Source organism: Taudactylus pleione, unplaced genomic scaffold (genome assembly GCF_031769625.1).
Source record: "Taudactylus pleione unplaced genomic scaffold, aTauple2 ptg000063l, whole genome shotgun sequence".
NCBI lineage: Eukaryota > Metazoa > Chordata > Amphibia > Anura > Myobatrachidae > Taudactylus > Taudactylus pleione.
In genome coordinates, this window is record NW_028284465.1 from 1,930,405 (window position 1) to 1,953,121 (window position 22,717).

Genomic DNA, 22,717 nt, shown 5'->3' on the forward strand with positions numbered 1-22,717 from the left:
AGTACTGTGATTGCAAGCTTAGCAGACAAAAAAATACTGTGCTGTGTCCGAGTGAGCTGTAACCTAAAGAAGACATCTTTTTTCTGGTTAAAAAGAAATTTGTCAAGTCTTTTAAATCAATTTAGATATTTCAATAGAAGATTGTGTGTGTTTGAGAGACAGAGTATATTACTGTAATTACTGGGGGTTGTTGCTCCATCAGCCGAGCCCCAAAATAATAGTTAAAAGAAAATTCTATGGACAATAAGACAATATTTTTGTATTCTCTTTATGTTCTAATTCATCAGGACATATCGACAAAATTTGTAAAGCACAATCTTAATCTGATTTTAAAGCTAAGCTATCTGCAATTGAAGAGAAAATAAAAGCTCTACCATAGTTTAATTTGAAAGTATTTAGTGTCTATTGTCCGAGAGTACCATAGAGCTTTCTTAAATATTTTCTGATGGACTAATTTAAGCAACTAGCATGTAACCCATTTTTTCCATTGCATTTTCCACAGAAATCATTTTACTTGTGTAAGATTATTTAATTTACAATGTATTTGCATATATGAGATCTATAAACAACATTATGGGGTTGCCCTTGGGAGACAGGAAGTTGAGGTTCTTATCGCTGCTGCTGATGCACAATGATTCTTTAGAGAAGGTCACTTTGAAGGACTGTGTATGACTATTGTTGGTGGGGTTGGCAGACCACAGCTCTTGGGGAAATGAGTGATAACATATTATATACTGTGGATCCACTGCCCCATGTTGCAACCTATTAATATGGCGGTCTGTATGACATGGGGTTTCAAGATATGTACTTGCAGTCTTGTTCCATTTAGAGCAGTTTGTCATTGAGGTTCTGCAGCAACATGACAGGGAAAACCATCTTCAGCTTCAGTTTGTGAGGAAACGTTCCTGGAAGTGAGAATTGAGGTATTCAATGGAAAACTTAATTGAGTCTTAATCTTTCTCAATATTTAATGGAACTATTTAAAATTAATAATTTGTGAGTTTTCCCTTTAAAGGGAAAATTTTAAACTATATTTTCATCCATATTAAATTAAATTACATATTAAATGTAGCATTAAATTTAAAATAAGATTAACTTAGCTAAAATGGCAGTTATTATCAGCAGATACAGTTACAGAAATAGGCAATTTGTAATTCAGAGACAAACACAAACCAGGGACATCTGCAGCCATTTCTGTGCCCGCAAACTGATTCCTTGTCCTGTTTCTTTTTCTTAATAAACCTAATAACTCTGGGCCTGGTTCAGAGCTGTACATACATCTCCCATGTTTAGGGGGTCTGCACCTTTGCAGGACCCATTCTGCGCATGTGCAGAACTGGTCCTGCCATCTTGCGCGCAGATCGCCCAAGCCACAAAATGAATGGTCACTGTTTCTGGAAATGCTGGCGGTTCAACTCCTTCTTCCAGGAGGGACGAGGCCAGGGTCTGTATCGATGGATACAGATTCCTGGTCTTTCCTGGCCTCTTACCTGACCAAGCACCTGGTCAGGCTGTGGAAAGGTTCAGCCCGACCAAAGAAGCACCATTATGACCATCAGTCATTATGGTTGCGGTGCAGATCCCAGCCTGTGGCACTGGTTGCAGTGCTGGGATCGCAAATGCAGCAAGGCGGTTTCTGACACCTACTTCAGCATTTGCATTGGGCATGGACAAAATTGTGCAGGTGCTTGTGTGTGGCTCTGCAAATCCATCTAATTCTGAATCAGGCCCCCTGTCTCAAACCATACTAACAAATTCCCCAGAAGTAGTTATAAGAAATATTGATCAAGTATATAGTATGCTTTTGTCTTCGCTGTGTATCTGCCATTAATATATCTGAGAAACATTCTTAAATTACTTTAAAATTTGATACGTTTTGCCTAAGGATGAGCAACTCACTTCAGCTATCTTCATCCTTCCACACAAACAAACTGAGTTGAAGAGAGGACAATCAAACTCTACCATACTTCTTTAGATGAATTATATATTTGTCAATCAGGATGACTGATCCTCATTTCCTATTTCTTTTGTGATTTTACCCTCAATAACTTTTGATTTATCCTGATTTTACCAGCCCCAGCGTTTACTTAGTGGCATTATTGCTTTGAGGTTTTGTACCATGGGACCCGATAGTACAATCTGCCTTCTGAATTCTATGCTGTACTGAGCAGTGACATTGAGGTTTTATAACTGGTCTCATTGTCATTGTAATGAATACCTACAGTATGCATCATCACATGATCAGTTCTGCAGACTAGTACAAAGAATTAGATATAGCTTTGGTGGGTTTCTATGACGGCATGCTCACAACTATGAGTGGTGCAAAGGGTACCATTAATCTGTTGTTGGTGAGCACTGTTCTGCCAAATGTTCTTCATGTGGGATTGTAAGATCTTTGCTTGTTTTCACATTACTGTTCTAAAAACTTTGGGGTCTAGTTACTAAGCAGTGTCAGGAGACAGAGTGAAAAGTGATAAGTCTGTGATAAGGTGCCAGACAATCAGCGCCCAACTGTCATTTTTCAAACACAGCCTGTGAGATGACAGTTGGGGGCTGATTGGCTGGAACTTATCACTTTTTTATCACTTTTCACTCTGTCTACTAACCACTGCTTAGTAAATAGACCCATTAAGGTGCGTAACCACTAATAGACTTGGAAACGACTGCACGATTACAACATTGTAATCGTGCAGTCATTTCCAAGTCTGTGATGTACATACACTGAACGATCAGTCGTTCAGTGAAGGCACATCAATCATCCCCAAACATGGGCAGCCTGACAACATCATCAGGTTGTCCAGCATGTTCAGGCGATGATAGATGTCTAAAACGACTAGCATGCATGCACATCACTGGTCGTTTTTAGACATTTAAATGCCCGATTTGCAGATGATTAACAAATGATTGAATGATAACAATGTTGTCATCGTTCAATCGGCTTGTTTTATCGCTAAATGGATACGCACCTTTACTATTTATAGCAAATGTAGAAGGATTACATGTACATATTATTATACTAAATCCACTTACAGCTGAATATTTCTTCCCACTTACTGACACACAACATGAATTGACTCTCACCAAGGTATCTGTATATGATCCATACTGCAAAACCTGTCTCCTCTAGACAGTTGGGTCACATGAAGCAATTACTGTAGGTATTAATTGATCTTTTGCTACCTGTATATTCAGCAGATTTCCAGAGTTTGCTGTATGGTATGCTGGATTGATGTGTATAAATGCTGATACAAACTGACTGAGTTGTTCATGTGTGATTTGGTATGTATTGTGCCAGTGGTCACTGCCCTCTAATGATAATCGTCAAATTTGTTTCTGTTCAGTATAGGTGTTAGACTTGATTTAGAGTCGTTACTGGGTGTTGAGAGCTTCGTATGGCATAATCGGTAAAGCCTTTATCATGAAAAGCCCTGAGGGCAAAATAAAGTTATGTTTTCATACACTGTGACTTGATTTGCCCCAAACAGCCACATCCTGGACAAGTCTGAATCTGTATAAGAAGTGCTACAGTGCAGTATATGCAGCTAAAATAATCCCTGTGTGGTTAAAGTCACAGCCATGCGTGTGTGGTACACTGAGTGATGTTTTGCTGCTGCTATGCACATAATGCACAATGTTGAAAGAAGAAGACGGTACGGAGCAGCTTAGTTGTGCCGGTCGTCTCACGCCATATGCTGGATAGGTGAATGAGAACATGTCTGTAGTTGTAGAAACAGATCAATTCTGAGAAACGTTGATCTAATAAGCTGGATTTTTCATTCTCAATATATACTGTATTAAAGGTTTAGTTTGGCAATAAAATGTTTATTGACTTGTTGTGAGCTCTGTGTTGATTGCTGCAATTTTTAGTTTCTTGTTTGTACTATATATCTAAAGGGCAGCTAGATAATTACATTGCAAATTAGTCCAAATTCCCTCAGTGTCCCAAAAAAATGGGCCCATGGGCCTGATTCAGATTTGGGAATAGAGTAAAGGTGGGTACACACTGGACGATGTGTACCGGGATGATATGCCCGTCAGGCCAACATACCGTACCGCACGTACACATCAGAACGATGTTATGAACAGTGGAATGATCACTACTATTAACTGCTATTTACTATTTGTGCTTATTAATTGATTACATGTATGGACATTACTCATATATGCATCAACCAGATTTCCGGGTTCAAGTTAACAACCTTGTCTATTGCGCCAGCAGCTGGTTCCATGATGAATAATCATAGAGAAATGGATCCTTAGCTTGGTTGTTACGTAGATCAGAGTAGAGTTGGAAAAAAACTCAATATAAAAAGAACTCCTACATTGTCAAGTGGTACCTGATAGAACCGTATAGTGAAAGCAGACACAAAATAAAGGACATAGCCTAAAAATGAATACATTGAAAACTTGATGGTCTTGTAATAGGCGTCCAGTTGTCCTGTTACAGTCCGGTCACATCTCACCCTGTTCATGTGATGACACAGAGAGGAAATAAGAAGGACTGATGACATCAGGAACATGAGGAATGGGACAATGGTCCACGAAAAAAACATATAATTTTTAATTTGACTTATTTTCCTATAATGTGTTTTATTAGATGAAATGTCAGGGATTACAATTTTACCAATCAAAAGATATATTAAAATGTAACAAATGGATCCCAGCACAGAAGCAATAATCATATGGACGACCCTCTGTAATATAATATTCTTCAGACGTCGGAAGCAGGCATTACGGAAGTTGGAGATCTTCAGGCAGAAGGCAACAGACAGGAGATTTACTAACCAGATGCCGACATAGAAATAAATTGCTAATAAACAATCCATAATTATGTTATATATGATAGGGAATTCTTTACAGAGAAAATAACAAAACATTTTCAGGAGGCAGGTGGACTGATAGAGCATCCATGTGAGCCCAAAGGAGGTGAGAATTTGGTCAGGCACGGTCACTGGTCTTCCTTTCATCCAGTCAGTGACATTCACAGCGATGATAAATCCATTTATTATTAGTCCTGCTGTAAATGTAATGCCTGATACAACATGAATACACAAATGTTGTATATTATATTCTTCCTCCATAGAGCTATTCATGTCCTTCAGTGATAGGAGTGCTCTGTACAAAAGGTAATACAGGTAATTGCTGAGGTACAGGACGGTCTCTTTATTTCATTGTATAATGCAAATGATGATGCAAAACACATCCACTGTACACAATTATACAAATACAGAAGCTATATGTATATTATACTAAGTGTCCCTCTTAGGATGTTATCATAAGGTGACAGAAAAGCCTAATATGTCACATTAAGCATTTAAATGTTATAAGCACCATACTTACTTTGTATTTAGAATTAAACTAAAAATTAGAATTGTCTATAAAAACTAATTTAGTCATGTATATTAAAAATATAATTATTGTAATGATGATGACTATAATGATAATGATGACGATGGACTTTGTGATTATACTTATACACTTAGGAGTAGAACTTTAATTTGAATTTCTAAAATGCAAAACACAAGGTCACAGCCACTGGCTACAAGCTCTCCATTCATTTCAGTTAAGTATTTTTTAAATCTATCTATTATTCCCGTAATCCATGTGTATCAGTAGCCTTAATCCTTCAGAAGAAAAGAGTTGTAGAAAGCAGAATATTGTCCAGCATATTAGAATACAATTAACTTCTTAATTACTATTAGGTTACCAGCCATTTGTCCTGCACTATCGTATAAACTAAAGATAAGCGGGTCCAGTTCTTCGAGAACCAGACCCACCCAAACTTTGAGATCTGGACAGAGATCCGAATGCAGCTTGAAGTTTCCCGCATTACTCGGATCTCAAAACGAGGCAAAATGTCATCCTCCTGCTGTTGGATTCTCGCTGGTTTTGGATAATATAAAGGTCTCCGTGATCTGCGCCATTTTCACTCCGGCTGTGGAGAGAGAAGCTAGCAGATGTGTAGTCACTGTCAGTCACTCAGTGCGTGTGTCCAGTCGAGGTCCTGGGATGAAGGCTGCTGTTGTGTTGTCCATAAAGGGGCTTAGGCTGTATTATATAAAAGGGGGGTTCCTTCAGTGGGTGCTGCAGCTGCTGTGACACTTGTCCTGTCAACTAACTGTGGGTTCTGCTGTGTTGTTGTCCTGTCCATCAGGCTAGGGCTGCAGTCCATAAAGGGATGCTGTGTTGTCCAGGGGGGTGCTCTGTCAATTGGGGGTGCTTTTCCCCAGTGTAAAAAAAAGTGATTTTTTTTTTTTTCTTTGTTTTTTTTGTGTGCATTAGCAACTTAGCTGCACTATAATTGTTCGGTGGCACTGCCGCAGTTTATCGCCCACATATTTGTGACTCTGCAGGTGGTCTGTCCACACTCGGCAGGGATGCTTTGTTTGTCCATAAAACAGTGGTGCAGTCTGTGTTATTCATCAAGGGGCTGCTGCCTTGTCAGGGGTGCTTTCCCCCAGTGTAAAAAAAATAAAAGTGAAATTAAATTAATATCAATTCTCTAAAAAAAAATAAGAATTTTTTGTGTATGTGTGTGTTGGCAACTTAGCTGCGCTATTATTATTTAGTGACACTGCTGCAGTTTATCGTCTACATATTTGTGACTCTGCAGGTGGACTGTCTGCACTTGGCAGGGATGCTTTGTTGTCCATAAAGAGGGGTGTTGTTTTTGTTGTTCATCAAGGGGCTGCTGCCTCATTCAGGAGTGCTCTCCCCCAGTGTAAAACAAATAAAAGTCCTTTTTTTGTGTGTATGTGTGTGCGCTATTATTGTTTGATGACACTGCCGGCCAGACCACAGTGTAAGTCTCTTGATATGGAGGATGAGCAAATGAGATGAGAGCGGGAGCCACATACCAGTCTTGCAGCTGTTTCCAGCAGTCATGATGATGATACAAGGCCATCAACATTATCTGCAAAGGCCGATGGCCAAGGGCTTAAGATAGGGCATTTAAAATCAAGCAAGCAATGTTTTAAAGTGTTAAAGAAAAAAAATGAAAAGCTAAGTTAGCTACAGAGAAACAAAAAATTGCCAATATGCCATTTACTACACAAAATGGCAAGGAAAGGATATTTATTTATGAGTGGTGGTTCTGCATCTTATGATGATGTAAGCCCTTCTCCCTATAGAAGTGTCAAAAAAATGTAAATTGCTAAGGCACATGAACCAGCTGTGTGCTCAGAAAATACACAGATCCCAAGGAGAGTCCAAGTGTGTCCGCGGTTGCCATGTGAGAGCTTGACCTTTCTAATACTGTACTTGAAGAGGATCCTCCTTCCACAATTTGCGTGCCCTCTGCAAAATGTGGGGATGAGCAGCACAAGTCAACATGCTGACGTAGAAATCGAGGATGCTTTTGTGGAATTGCACGAGGAGGATATTTCTGTAGTTGGTGCTAACAAGGATGATGGGGATGTTGATGATGAGGATGTTGATGCTGAGGATGTTGTTTGTGTAAATCATGCAAAAGTTGTTGCCCTTGACCATTGTCAAGCCGGGTCAAAACACAAAAAATCCATTTCTCATGTGTGGAATTATTTCCACCCAAATCCGGACAACAGTTACCAAGTCATCTGTAACGTTTGCCAATGAAGAAAGAGTAAAGGTAAGGACCTTAGCTATTTAGGAACCTCCTCCCTGTTACGTCACTTGCAGCACATTCATCAAATTCCAAAGTGTATGCAAAATTCAGAAACTTTGGCTAAAAACGTAACAATCAGCCCAGCATCACCTAGCTGCTCCCTTCTCCAAGCACCTGCAATCTCCACCACCAATACCTGCATAATCAGCATCCTCATACGTGATCAGAAGTAGGCCTGCTGCATCCAATTTCATAAGCATGACTGACTTCACTCCTATCCATGATTCCTTGAGTGCTATGCCTGTTGCTGCTGCTGCTGTGAGTGGATCTTCATCCCAGAAGGGCACCAGGAAGAAAAATACTTTTAGTAGTTTAACAATACAATTGACTGTCAAACAATCCTTTGCAAGGGGGAACAAGTATGACAGCTGTCACCTAGTTGCACAGCAGATTACTGATGCCATAACAGCTGTGCTGGTATTAGATGTGCATCCAGTGTCCGCCATTAATGCAGTGGGTTTTAGACAGTTAATGGAGCTCCTGTGTCCCTGCTGCCATGTCCCTTCTACTGTAGATTCAACTTCACTAGAACAGCAATTCCCAGTCTGTACAAGGACATTAAAAAAACCTTATTAGTGTCCTCCAAAATGCCATTGTACCCACTGTCCACTTAATCACAGATATGTGGACAAGGGGGACAGGGCAAACTAAAGATTACATGACTGTGACAGCCCACTGGGTAGGTGTATTGCCTCCAACAGTGCAAACAGCAACAGCAGCAGCATCTAACAAATGCCAGCTCATTCAGAAGAAGGATACTCTGTGTATTACCAGTTTCACTTACCGTGCTTGGACTCTCCTCTGGATTTGTGATTTCTGACAATGCCACCAATATTGTGAGATTATTACATGTGGGTGACTTCTAAGATGTCCCATGTTTTGCTCACACAATTAATTTGGTGGTGCAACATTTTTTTTAAAATGACAGGGGTGCTCTCGGTGACCAGAAACATTTTGGGACATTTTCGACATTCAGCAACTGTGTGTCGAAGATTGCAGCACCAGCAAGTACTGTTGAATTTGCCTTGCCATCAGCTGAAGCAAGAGTTAGTAACTAGGTGTAATTCTACCCTCTATATGCTTTAGTGGATGGAGGAGCAGCAAAAGGACATCCAAGGCTATACAACGGCCTATGACATCGGGAAGGAGTGGGAATGCACCTTAGTCAAGCACAGTGGGGAATAATTTCCGTGTTGTGCAAGGTTCTCAAACCCTTTAAACTTGCCACATGTGAAGTTAGTTCAGACACTGCCAGCTTGAGTTAGGTGATTCCCCTAATCAGACATTTGCAAAAGCAACTGGAGAAACTGAAGGAGGAGCTGACATGGAGTGAATCCACTAAGTATGTCAAACTTGCAGATCAAGCCCTTCATTCACTTCACTAGGATCCGAGGGTTGTCAATCTCTTGAAATCAGATCACTATATTTTGGTGACCATACTTGACCCTAGGTTTAAGTCATATGTTGTGTCTTTTTTTCTGACGGACATAAATCTGAACAGATGCAAAGAGCTGTTGGTGAAAAAATTGTCAGCTCAAGTGGCACATGACATGGCAGCATCTTAGTTTCTGCGGCTGCCAGGAAAAAAATAAATCTTCCTAAAATACCCACTGCTGGTGTTGATGCAGATCAGTCAGCAAAACCTAATGACATCTGGTTGGGTCTGAAAGAACTGCCTACAATTAGTGTCTTGTCTACTGTGAGTTTGTCTGATATGGTCACCATACAGAGAATGGTGGATGATTATTTTAGGGATAGCATCCAAATAGGCATGTCAGACAGTCCCTTTCACTACTGGCAGGAAAAAGAGGAAATTTGGAGTCCCTTACACAAACTGACTTGATTTACTTAAGTTGCCCACCCTCCAGTGTGTAATCTGAAAGAGTTTTTAGTGCAGCCGGGAACCTTGTCAGTGATCGGCGTAGGTGGTTACTTCCCCAAAATGTGGAAAAGATGATGTTCATCAAAAATATTACAAGTGGACCTTTACCAGCAATTAAGTAAAAAAAAACCAGAGGTGCCTGTAATGGTGGATTCCAGCGGGTCTAATTAATATTGTGTGAAGAAGAGGATGTACACACTGATGGAGATGATGATGACAATAGCAACAGCTGATCTTAACTATGTTGTAAAGCCTGTTTGTGTATGGGATCATTGCCACCAATGTCCACTGCGCATTGGCAGCTTGTTTTGCGGGGGCCCAAACAAACCAATCATTTCAGCCACAAGTGGCTGTACCTGTCGCTGTAGTGATTAGTTTGTTAAACTGTGAATGTCCTGTTTCAGGTGGGAGGGCCCAAGGACAATTCCATCTTGCACCTCTTTTCTTTGCATTATGTGCTGTTTGGGGCATTGCTGCCTGACATTTTAAATTTTATGGTTTATGAATGTCCAGCCATATACAGCATCTCCTGTATGCCCCTTTCATTTAAAAAAAATTATAAATTCTTAACCACCAAGTTGATTGGGTGGGCAAATATGAGCAGCAGCAGAAAGCATCTTCCTGCCAGGAATCAGGATGTGTGCAATAAAGTGCAAATACAATTAATACAAAAATTAGTTGTGTATATTGGTCACATACAGTACATACATATTTACATGGTACATACAGTGCATAAAGCAGGCTGAGTTAACCTGAAGCACACCACCTGTTGTTAATAAATAACTTCCAGTAGGCCCAGCAAACATCAGAGATGCTGGGAGTTCTAGCTCTAGTTCAGGCATGAGAACTACAGGCTGCTTTCCCCTGATGTAAACACCAAGTCTTGGTCCCATTATCCCTAATAACCTCCCTGAGTACAAAGTAAATGTCTGTTTACAAGCAAGGCCACCTAATTTTATTAGATGTATAAAAATTTAAAAAAAAACCTTCTCCAGATCAAAGATGTGTTTTAGGAACTGAAGATCTTGATCTTAGATTGATCTTCCCTCATACATTTTTTAAAGAATCAAAACATTAAAATAAATTAATTAAAAACTAATCAATCCTTCTGTCCTTTCCCTGTCGTGAGTCCATAAACATATGCCAACTCCGTCGGACCTCTGACCTAGTTAAGGAAAACATTCTTGGGTTTTAAACTTCCTAGGGGTCATATAGATTATTAAACTGCTATCCTGTCTACCACTGCAATGCTTGACCAGCCTACTGCTGTCGCTTAGTTTAGTCAGCCAGCTAGTTGGATGCAACCTTTTGGTCTAAACTAGATTAAATCAATATTGTGAGCTGTGAGATTGTCAAAATTGACTGGAAATGACTGGAAATAAATGTTAATGAGGTTAATAATACTGTAGGGACAAAAACATGTTAAAAGTATGCAACTTTAGCTGTTTTATGATTTTTTAAGAAAAAATACAAATCCAAAACCAAAACACGGCAAGGGTGGTTTTGGCAAAACCAAATCCAGATCCAAAACACAAGGAAGTACATATCCAAAATTATTAAAACCAAAACACGGGGGTCGGTGCACATCCCTAGTATAAACCAATTTCATAGTTTCTGACAGAATTACGTAATTAAATATACATACAAACAGTGCAAAGAAATTAAAATCCTGTTGATGCTTCAGTTACAACCACTAAATGCTAGCAACCTTTCAAAGCATTTAATTCTGGAATTGCAAAATAAATAACATTGGGCTTGATTCAGCACAGATTGCAACTGCGGTAACAGCTGCGATTATGCATGCAATAAATCTGCAAAAATATGCTAATGTCTGCAATCTCACAGCCAGTATAGAGACGCCCACCTCTGCCTTTTTACATCCGTAATTCCTCACAGTACTGCGTAAATATCTATAACATCGGTCTGTCACACACAATTACAGCAGATCTGACCTGTTTTAGAGATTGCAAATCTCATCGCATGCAGTGAGTACTTGTAGATGTGCTGCAAATCAGGCAAGACTCATGGACTCTGGAGTGCAGAAGAACACCATTACTTAGTTTCACATCAGGAACAGAACTAACCAAAAAAACAGGAAACTCTTTCCCAGTATGAATAGCCACAGAGAAAGTCTCATCCTTCAGGGTCCCAGCAAGATACATGTCTACATCCCTCCCTTCCGGAACATGGTGGAAAGGGGTGTAGAAGTATAGAAGCCATTTTAGAATAAGAATCCATTTTGTTTTCAAGTATGCCACGTATTTATAGGAAGTAAATGCACAGGACAGGATGGAGTTAATTCATTGTTCAGACCCTGTCATATATTCACAGAAAAGAATATGTACATATATGGTAAGGTATGCGATTCCAATGTTTAAACAGCACTACAGTTTTTTCTGAAAATAATGAACAACAGATGTGTAACTTGGAGCCTATAAATATGAGTCTGTCTGTTAAATAAAGTGAAGAGGAGATGCTTGTGGTCACACACACTCGTGTCCAGTGTCTCTTTTTCTCCATATGATCATATGTAGGCTATAGCAGACAAAGCCCTGAGGGTGACCAAGAAAGAACTCAATTCATTAGCCATAGCTAATGTCCAGAGTCGACAACATGGAGGTCCCACCGAAATGCCCAGCAGTATTGACTACCAATGGACGGACATGAGATCATGTTCAGGGGATGGAGATGCCAGTATAAATTCCCGGGTGAGTAAAAAAACAAAAGTTTTTGCTCTCCAGGTACCTGTATCCACATTGCAGCTGGCGTTCTGTCCTGGAATCAATCCTTGGGTATTTATTGGTCACCCTAAAGTTGTTGTTATTTAAAAATGTTATAATCTGTTGTTATATGTTCAGTGAATAATAGGTAAATGTTTAAAGTCTTGTTTGTCTGTTTGTAATGTAACAAACCTGTCCTAATTGTGTTTTTAGAGTAACTTTGATAATACTCACTGATTTAATTTTAGAAGAGGGCCCCACACAGCGATTTGTTTATGAAATAGAAGTAAGCCATGAAATTCCATTAGATTTAGAAAAGTACATCAGATGTGTACTAGGATTGGATACATTTACAGAAATGTGTTGTCATGTATTAGTGTCTGAAAGAACAGAAAGGGAGACCCTGACACACAGTGTGTTCTGAAATAGGAGGAGAGTTACATCCAGTCAATTGTGTTAATAACTGAAGCAGGAAAAGTCAGTGTGTGGCTGTCAGTCTATAGATGAACATTTGATATTATCATGTGCACAGAAATAATAACCTCTAGGGCCAATAGGTCTTATACTTGAGTCATAAGGGATTTTGACTCATTAAGCTATACAAGGGACTGTTATAGCTTTGGAAAATGGTGATAGTAAGCCGGTGCCTGAGCGTTATGACACTCAGGTGATAAAGAAGCTTTATGGGAATCATAAAGCAGGACATTTGATGAAAATGTTTAAACAGGCTGACATCCCAGAGACTGACTGATTTAAACATCACAAAATGAGAATGAGAAGAAGAAGTAGAGGTTATGTTAATAAATATAACCTAGATGACACACTGAAAGGTCTGATTGAGAAATGTAATAAACTTGAATATAGAAATGACCCCCAGATGCCCACTTACTTCATTATCACTGCAGAGGAATGTTTTATATAACTAGTGTTTTGTTTGTTTCTTTTCTTCTCAAAATGTATATTTATAGTATTGCTATATTTATTTTGTATTATGAAGACATGCTGTGATAGAGTTGCTTTGCTGATAACAATGGAATGCAGGATGTCACAGAAAATGGCTGCCATGCTGAAATTGAATGTTTGTTTGTGAACGATATGAGCCCATGTGTAAGTGATAAAGGAGAGTCGAATGAACTTATGAGAAAGTAGAGTTGTTTGGATCAATTGTGTTGATCAGATGTGACGTGTGAATGATTGTGTGTGGAGAAGTCATGCAGGAATTGAAAGGGCTAATGTGCTAGTGTGAGTGACGCCCATAAATAAAAATTGGCATTGTAAGATTGAAAAAAAAGGATTGATTTTGAATGCATTAATAACAAAATGCTTTATTTGATATTTTCTAGGAAAACTGATATTGTTTCTGTAACTTGTGAGATCAAGAGAATGCAAAACCCCAGTAATTATATTTGATTGCTGCAGAAGGGATTAATAATAGTAAAAGTGATGTACTATTTCCCTAACAAAATGTTTTATCAGTTCATGATTTCTTTAAACTGTTGTATGATGCATGCTTACAAATTAAGATGTTAATTGTTTTAGACAAACCAGCAGAACATGATCTTACAAATATAAGAATATAGGTAGAATAGGGGCAATTGTTTAGATATGACTGGACTGAACTAATTGGAAGCAGCCGCAGGAATGCATGTCGCCAATGCAGTTGTGCAGTTCAAGTTAGCTTTAAAGAAAAAGAAAAATCCAATAAGCAGTACCAGATGTTATAGGCTCTGCTGTGTAAGGGAATGAGGTAACCCGCTATAGAAGAGACATTAGCCTCAGTTGTAGAATATCATGAGAAACTATTTAAAAAAAAGAAAGATCAAGGGATTGATAAGTACTATCACCCTTTGTACATGTCAGGATGTTGAAACTAATTTTGTTTATAGGCATGCAACCAGAATTACCCAAAGCATGCTGGACAAATGCTCTCATATGCCTCTTACTGATTTGGTTAAGATGCTCAGATCAAAAGTAGAGAATGCTAGGAATAAGTACGACAAACAGGAAAAATTGTTGGTCCAAAGCCCCAGGCTAGCCTTGCCAGGAGGGTGTGTCTGGACCCCAAGGGGGGAATGAAACAAGTCATACAAAAAGTGCCTGTACTAAAAACATTTAAACAATTGAGAGGATTTTTAGGTCCTATCGCATATTGATGCACTTAAAGGTGATACTCAGCAGGGATCATTGATATTCACAGAACAGCAGGAATTTAAAAGCAACATTTGAGATCCAGCATTAGCTCTGCCACATTACATCAGTTAGTTAAGATTGAATCCAATTGTCACTTAGGACCTCATTCAGAGGCGGACGGAGGATGCAAGCGGTCACTCAGAAACTGGGCGGCCGCTTGCATCCTGACTGCCCGCCTCTGTTGCGGTCGTTAGGCTGTGGGTTTACACCCACAGCTCTAACGACCGCTCGGGTGATGGTCGCGATGGTCAGAGACCATCGCGACCATCGGGGCTTACGACGAGACCCTAGGGTAGGGTCTCCCTTGTCGTAAGCCCCGGAGAGCTTCTGGCTCTGTCTGAGCCGGAAGCTCTCCACTGACATTACTATTGATGTCAGTGGGGCCTCCCCCAAATGGTAGGCATTCCCATGGGAATGCCTCCATTTGGGCTGCCAACCCCCAGGCCCGCCTTCCAAATGGGAAGAGCTGTCAATCAACATCGACAGCTCGCCCCCTTTGGATCGAGACCCGCTATGACTGGCGCTGTTGGTCGTAGCGGGTCTCACGCATGCACACGATGGCGCCATCATGCGCATGCTCTGTGGGGGGCCATCGACCAGGTCCGAGCACATCGGCACTAACGACCGGGTCTGAATGACCCCCTTAGTCTCAAGGATTCAAAAAGGGGGAGGAAGTGTACTGTGGGGGGATGATGCTGATATGAGAGATGAGTAGAATTTCTAGCAGCAAAGCATATGCAAATATGTAGTTCAGCTAGCAACCACAGGAGACTAGTGCAACACTGGAAGATGAAAGTGATGATTACTTTTTTATTTTTCACTCTCCTTTAATGATTATGATTGTTTAGAATTAATGAAATCTTTTTTGATATATCATGTTATTGTAAATTATACATAGATTATGTAGATTGTATTAGATTTTTTGTTTGCTGCTTTTCAAATGCCGACAAATTTAGTTTTAAGTAAGGTCTAAAGCACACATGAGAGAAAATACCCCAAAAGAGGAACTGCTCCAGCAAATCAGGTTGGTGAAACAGGGTGCAGTAAAATACCTACCTGATATTTTGGTGGCCAGAAACACCAGAAACATTGATCCTGATTTATTTAAAAGTTGCAGTTACAGGTTCCTCAGAGAAAGAAGTAATAACTTGGAAAAGGCTAAGTGCACAACTTCAGGGTGATGGATGGATGGTTGAGTACCACCTCTGTCTGCCATGTGCACTATTCCTTATCTGAGCCCAAATACTTCATGGAAGCACTCATCAGTTTAGAGATGCTATGATAAAAATAGCCAAGAAGCACTGGATAGCCCCAGGCTTCAGTTAGGCTGCATAAGCCTACCCATAATCATTACACAGCCCAGGAAAAGTGATCATGGTACTAGAAGAAGAAAGAAAGGAGTACCTCACAGATGTTATTCCTTCCAGAAACTAAAGATTGATTTTATATAGTTGGTTAAGTGTTGGGTATGTTCTGTGCTCAGACCTGTTGTCAAATTGACTATGGTTTTGCAAGGTAGCAAACACAAGAGAACAATAGACACAAGAGGAATAATAGAAAAAGGAAAATTAATTACAGAAGTAATTCATACATGTGAAGTACTTGAGGTAATAGAGAGTGAGAAAGGTACACACTTTATTGAAAACATTTTTAGAATGTATCTGGGAGAATCTGAGAATAAATAGGACCCAAACAATGATAGAGTATAAAGACTGAATTATAAAGTCAAATTGAACTATGAAAAGTTTGTTAGAATGTTTATTTTTAATATGGCTGTTAGTCAAGAACATTCCCAGTGTGAAATGTAGGATGATTGCTTATGGAATACTATTTAGTATAGCTGTTAGAACAAGATGTGACTTCCTACAAGAGTGACAATATGAGCATGGTGACTTGATTCAATATGTGATGTGTATATAATAGAAACTAACCAAAGTCCACCACCAGGTGTTCTCTTATGTTCTAGATCCCAATTCAGATTGCAGCACCTACAGACTGCAACCAGGTGATTGGGTCATGATAAAGAAGCATCTAAGGAAAAGTCCTAGGACCCAGATATGAGGTCCTTATCAAGTTCTCCTAACTACTCTGATGGTAGTAGAGGTAGCAGAAAAGAACATTTGGATTTGCCTCACACTGCAAGATCTTTATATAAGGGGAGTTGGAGTAATTTAAAGTTTTGAATTGATATTATATATATATATATATATATATATATACATATAGATAGTCCGACACTCTTAATTTAGAATGTTCAAAATACTGGGGTGTTTTTAGGGAAATTCATATAGAGGTTCCCATAGATAATAGTCTAGCTTCTTCAAGAAAGAAGAAAAACATGCTTAAACCAACATAATTTGCCAACGTTACGGTCCAATATGGACCTTTATCGAGGCACAATAGCTTCTAAACATCAATGGTTCACTAAAAGGGAGTACATATAAACAACGTAAGCATTCATAGTCTGACAGGTCCTTTAAAACACTTAAGTTCAAAAATGTTTTAATCCATGATCAATATGTATGTGATATAGGGAGGGGTGTGCCTCATATAACAGTAACATGATATCCAATAGAAGCCCACACTGCAAGAGACTATTCACAGTGGTAGAAAAAAACAAAATCTTTATGCAGCAACTAGTATTGAGAATACAAGGGTCGAATGTGCACCCCAATGTAGATTATAATAATAATAGCAACCAGGTGGAGGGACAATTTCAGAAAAGTAGTCATGTATCACACAGCATATACATAAAAGCCAAGTACATGGGGGTATGTGCAGTACAATCCCCAGGTGTATATATTACACCAGTATGCATAAGGAGGCTGTGGGAGCCTGGAGGATGAAAAAAAAGATGTCTTACCTCAGCGTTGGTCTGTCAGAGAATGTCCTGGTGCTGGAGCATAGTCTGAGCTCATGGTTTAAAAACCCCGTGACCGGAAGTGCGTCACCTCCGCTGAAAAAAACGGAAGTGCGCGATCGCGATGTAGTATGTTCTATTGAATACCATTAAAGCTAAAAAGACTGAGAATGCACATCCATAAGCATGTAGACTATTGAATAGTGCTTAGGGGAAAGTCTCAGAGTCCTGATTGCCACAGCCACAGGTGAGTCATGTTTTAAGCAGGAAGTGGGGCAGTATGACAGTAGCTGGTGGCCATCTTGTGTGTGGCTCAAGATATATATAATAATAGCTGTCAGTGATCCTTGGCAGGACTTGAAGTGATGGGCAATTATTGGTGCTACTGAAACTCATAAAAAAGGCTAAGCTGGTGTTATTAGGGATATATTGCCATAAATGCATATTATACATATCCAACCATTAAAATGTGATACGGGTATACCCACATGTTCCAACTAATAGGCATGACAAATTTAACTGGTCGATTGACCACTTCAAATTTGGTCATAGACTACGACTGAAGGAACACTTTAAGAACACAACTTTACAACAAACTCATAATCCATTTAGAAATCCATCTAAGTTTGATCCAACCTCCACTAACCCCAGTATCAAAACCTATCTATGCCTGATTGATCAAGAAACTAATACCAGGGATATGCCAAAATATTACAACAACTTATCCATTGGCGAGAAAGAGGCACTGAACAATCTCCGCATGAATGAGAACCTGGTAATAAGACCGGCGGATAAAGGGGGTGCAGTAGTTGTCCAAAACTGGAGTGACTACAACGAAGAAATTCTCAAAGAACTTATGGATGTGAAAACATATAATAAAATCTACTATAACCCCACATATGAAATCAAAAATAAAATAGATGCCAGATTACAAGAAGCCATGCAGACACGCCGAATTGACGAGCATACTTTGGCATATTTGACGGTGCAACATCCCATATGCCCTATAATATACACTTTGCCGAAAATACATAAATCTCTGAACAAACCCACAGGTAGGCCGATTATTTCAGCCAGAGGATCACTGCTCCAACCACTCGCTATATATGTCAACTATCATCTACAACCTCTAGTCACCAAAACACCAAGTTACATCAAGGACACTGGAGATTTCATTAATAGATTGGAAGCAATCACCATTGAAGGAGACACCTGGATGGCAACTATTGATGTCCGCTCTTTATATACCATCATTCCGCATGAAGATGGATTACTAGCGATGGAGGATGCCCTTAAGAGAGCAGAAACAGAACCACAACAAACGAGATTCCTCATGGATCTAGCCGGATTGGTCCTACGCAACAATTAGTTTAAATACAAAGAAACATATTACATACAATGCTCAGGAACTGCCATGGGGTCAAATCTGGCGCCAGCCTACGCCAATCTCTATATGGCTAAATATGAGGAAACTTACATAATACCACAGTATGGCACCCAGGTAGTCCTCTTTCTCAGATTTATTGACGATATCTTCTTACTATGGAGAGGTACCGACAGCTCATTTAACCTAATGGTGGAACAACTAAATACATTAAAGCATGCAGTAAGGTTTACCCATCATATTGATAAGGAGTGTATTAACTTCCTTGATATCACCGTATACAGGGATGGGAACAAGTTGGGTACAACCCTCTATAGGAAGGATACTGACCGGAATATGTTTCTAGAGGCCACAAGCCATCATCCTCCTGCACTGAAAGATAGTCTCCCGATTTCACAATACCTCAGTGTCCTACGCAATAACTCAGATACAATACGGCAGGACACCCACCTCCTAGAAATGTAAACTCGACTGAAAGAAAGAGGATACTCACATTCTCTACTTAAGAGCTGTTTAAATAAGGCCAGAAATAAATATGCAAACCCTCGACCTAAATCTACTGAAGGTGACCGTGTCAATTATGTCAGCCAATACAGCAACAGATCCAGACTATCAGAAAGATCAATCCGACAACATTGGCCGATCATCCAATCTGACCCCATTCTACCATTTACCAACATCAATGCACCTATGATGGCATATAAAATGGGACCTAACCTGAAACAACTGCTACTTAGGCCATCAATGAACCCGGAAATGACTAACTCTATCATCAAAGTCATGCAGAACCGACCCGGTAGCTATCGATGTGGAGGCTGTGTGACCTGCAGTTCTATGGTTCCAGGCAAAACTCTTGCTCACCCCCACATGGGTGTACCCATAAAGATTAGATGGAAGCTCCATTGTAAAATGGACCATATCATTTACATACTCATATGCCCTTGTGGTCTTTACTACGTCGGGCTCACCTCCAGGATCTTCAGGGAATGTATGGCTAACCATAGGGCATCCATCAGAGCAGCCTACAATAGTGGTCAGTCAGATAAACCTGTTGCCCGACACTTTTTACAGATGGGACATCAGGTAGCAACCCTCAAATGCAAACTTATGGACTGGATACCGCCTCCAGAACGAGGAGGTGATAGACTGGCTTTACTTAAAAAATGTGAAAGTCGGTGGATCTACAGACTTGATACTGTGGCACCACGGGGACTTAACGAGAATTGCCCATTGGGTATCTTTCTTTGAAAAATGACTTTATCTATATAACACGGTATCAAATATTATATTTAACATTGCATTTGTCTGTACTGTTCACCTAATGCTAATTGTTTTTTGTGATGTTGATCTATATACTTGCATTGTACTCCCAGGTCCTCTAGTCCCAGGTCCTACTACACACTAAATAACCATTTACTCTAATGTTTGTAAATTGACCTTGTATATGTATGCACATGTATGCGCGGGTATGTGTGTGTACATATGCATTTATATATGTACATGTGGGTATGCCCATATCACATTTTAATGGTTGGATATGTATAATATGCATTTATGGCAATATATCCCTAATAACACCAGCTTAGCCTTTTTTATGAGTTTCAGTAGCACCAATAATTGCCCATCACTTCAAGTCCTGCCAAGGCTCACTGACAGCTATTATTATATATATATCTTGAGCCACACACAAGATGGCCGCCAGCTACTGTCATACTGCCCCACTTCCTGCTTATAACATGACTCACCTGTGGCTGTGGCAATCAGGACTCTGAGACTTTCCCCTAAGCACTATTCAATAGGCTACATGCTTATGGATGTGCATTCTCAGTCTTTTTAGCTTTAATGGTATTCAATAGAACATACTACATCGCGATCGCGCACTTCCATTTTTTTCAGCGGAGGTGATGCACTTCCGGTCATGGGGTTTTTAAACCCTGAGCTCAGACGATGCTACAGCATGAGGACATTCTCTGAAAGACCAACGCTGAGGTAAGACATCTTTTTTTTCATCCTCCAGGCTCCCACAGCCTCCTTATGCATACTGGTGTAATATATACACCTGGGGATTGTACTGCACATACCCCCATGTACTTGGCTTTTATGTATATGCTGTGTGATACATGACTACTTTTCTGAAATTGTCCCTCCACCTGGTTGCTATTATTATAATCTACATTGGGGCGCACATTCGACCCTTGTATTCTCAATACTAGTTGCTGCATAAAGATTTTGTTTTTTTCTACCGCTGTGAATAGTCTCTTGCAGTGTGGGCTTCTATTGGATATCATGTTACTGTAATATGAGGCACACCCCTCCCTATATCACATACATATTGATCATGGATTAAAACATTTTTGAACTTATGTGTTTTAAAGGACCTGTCAGACTATGAATGCTTACGTTGTTTATATGTACTCCCTTTTAGTGAACCATTGATGTTTAGAAGCTATTGTGCCTTGATAAAGGTCCATATTGGACCTTTGCACGTTGGCAAATTATGTTGGTTTAATCATTAAATACTGAATAATCTTGCTGAAAATCTGGAGAGTGTTTTTCTTTCTTGAAGAAGCTAGTCTATTATATATATATATTTATATATTGCTAGGCCCTAAGCCAGACAAAGGTTTTTGAGGACGTACTATATACTGTGCTTCGTTCTTGTTATAGTTTTGTTTCTAGTTTTATCAATATCCAGACCTAGTGTAAAGAATGGTCACAATATAGAAGCTTTAGCCAGACTATTTAATACTGTTACAGATAAAATATTTGATGTGTTTGAAATAATTACTAATGAATTGAAATTCCAGGTGAAGGTTTTGGGACAGTATAGGCTGATCCTTGAGTATCTCACAGCTACACAGGGTAGTATGTGTAAAATAATGAGACCTGTTTGCTGTAATTATATAGCTGATAATTTATTTGACCCAATATATGTACACTTGGAGAAAGTTAAGAAATTGAAAGACAAGTTTAGGAAGATGCATAATGATACAGAGTATTATATTGATAGTAATCGATGGTTTTCGTGGTTGAATCTGTCAAACTGGTTCAAGGGAACAGAAGAATAGTTTTCAGGAATTTTCATGTTAATAGCTAAAGGACTCACATTACTAGTAATCATTTACCTGATTGTCAGGATAGACTTATGGCTAATAAGGAAAATACTTACACTTGATTGCTGTTCTAGGTTTAAAGCATCTAAAGAAATATCAAAGACAGCTATGATCCTGCTACATGAACACACCCAGAACGTCCGTGCAATTTGAAAGACAATAGTATGTAAAATTTGAATTGAAAGGAGGGAAATGTAGAAGTATCGAAGCCATTTTAGAATAAGAATCCATTTTGTTTTCAAGTACTGTATGCCATGTATTTATAAGAAGTAAATGCACAGGACAGGAGGGAGTTAATTCATTGTACAGACCCTGTCATATATTCATAGAAAATAATATGTACATATATGGTAAGGTATGCGATTCCAATATTTAAACAGCACTACAGTTTTTTCAGAAAATAATGAACAACAGATGTGTAACTTGGAGCCTATAAATATGAGTCTGTCTTTTAAATAAAGTGAAGAGGAGATGCTTGTGGTTACATACACTTGTGTCCAGTATCTCTTTTTCTCCATTGTAGGCTATAGCAGACAAAGCCCACAGGGTGACCAAGAAAGAACTCAATTCTTTAGCCATAGCTAATGTCCAGAGTTGACAGGGGGTAACAGAAAAAAAGGAGAATAACAGAGAGAAAGAAGATGGGTGGGGGTAGTTATGTGACCTAGTCCTAAAATTGGGTATTAGGCTTGCAAACATGTCCCAACTTGGCGGTATGCAGGTGCGGCATGGGTGCCTGGTCATTGTGAGTGATAGATGGAGGTGCCATTGAGTCAGATGGTGATTCACTATCAACTGAGGAAGACATAGGTTCTGACAACCTGGAGCTTGGTGTGATGTGAGGAGGGTCTGTGCCGTCCTCTGTTACACTGGGCGCAGTAATAGTCTCCTCAGGTAGATTCAACAGGTGATGAAAATTATGCTCA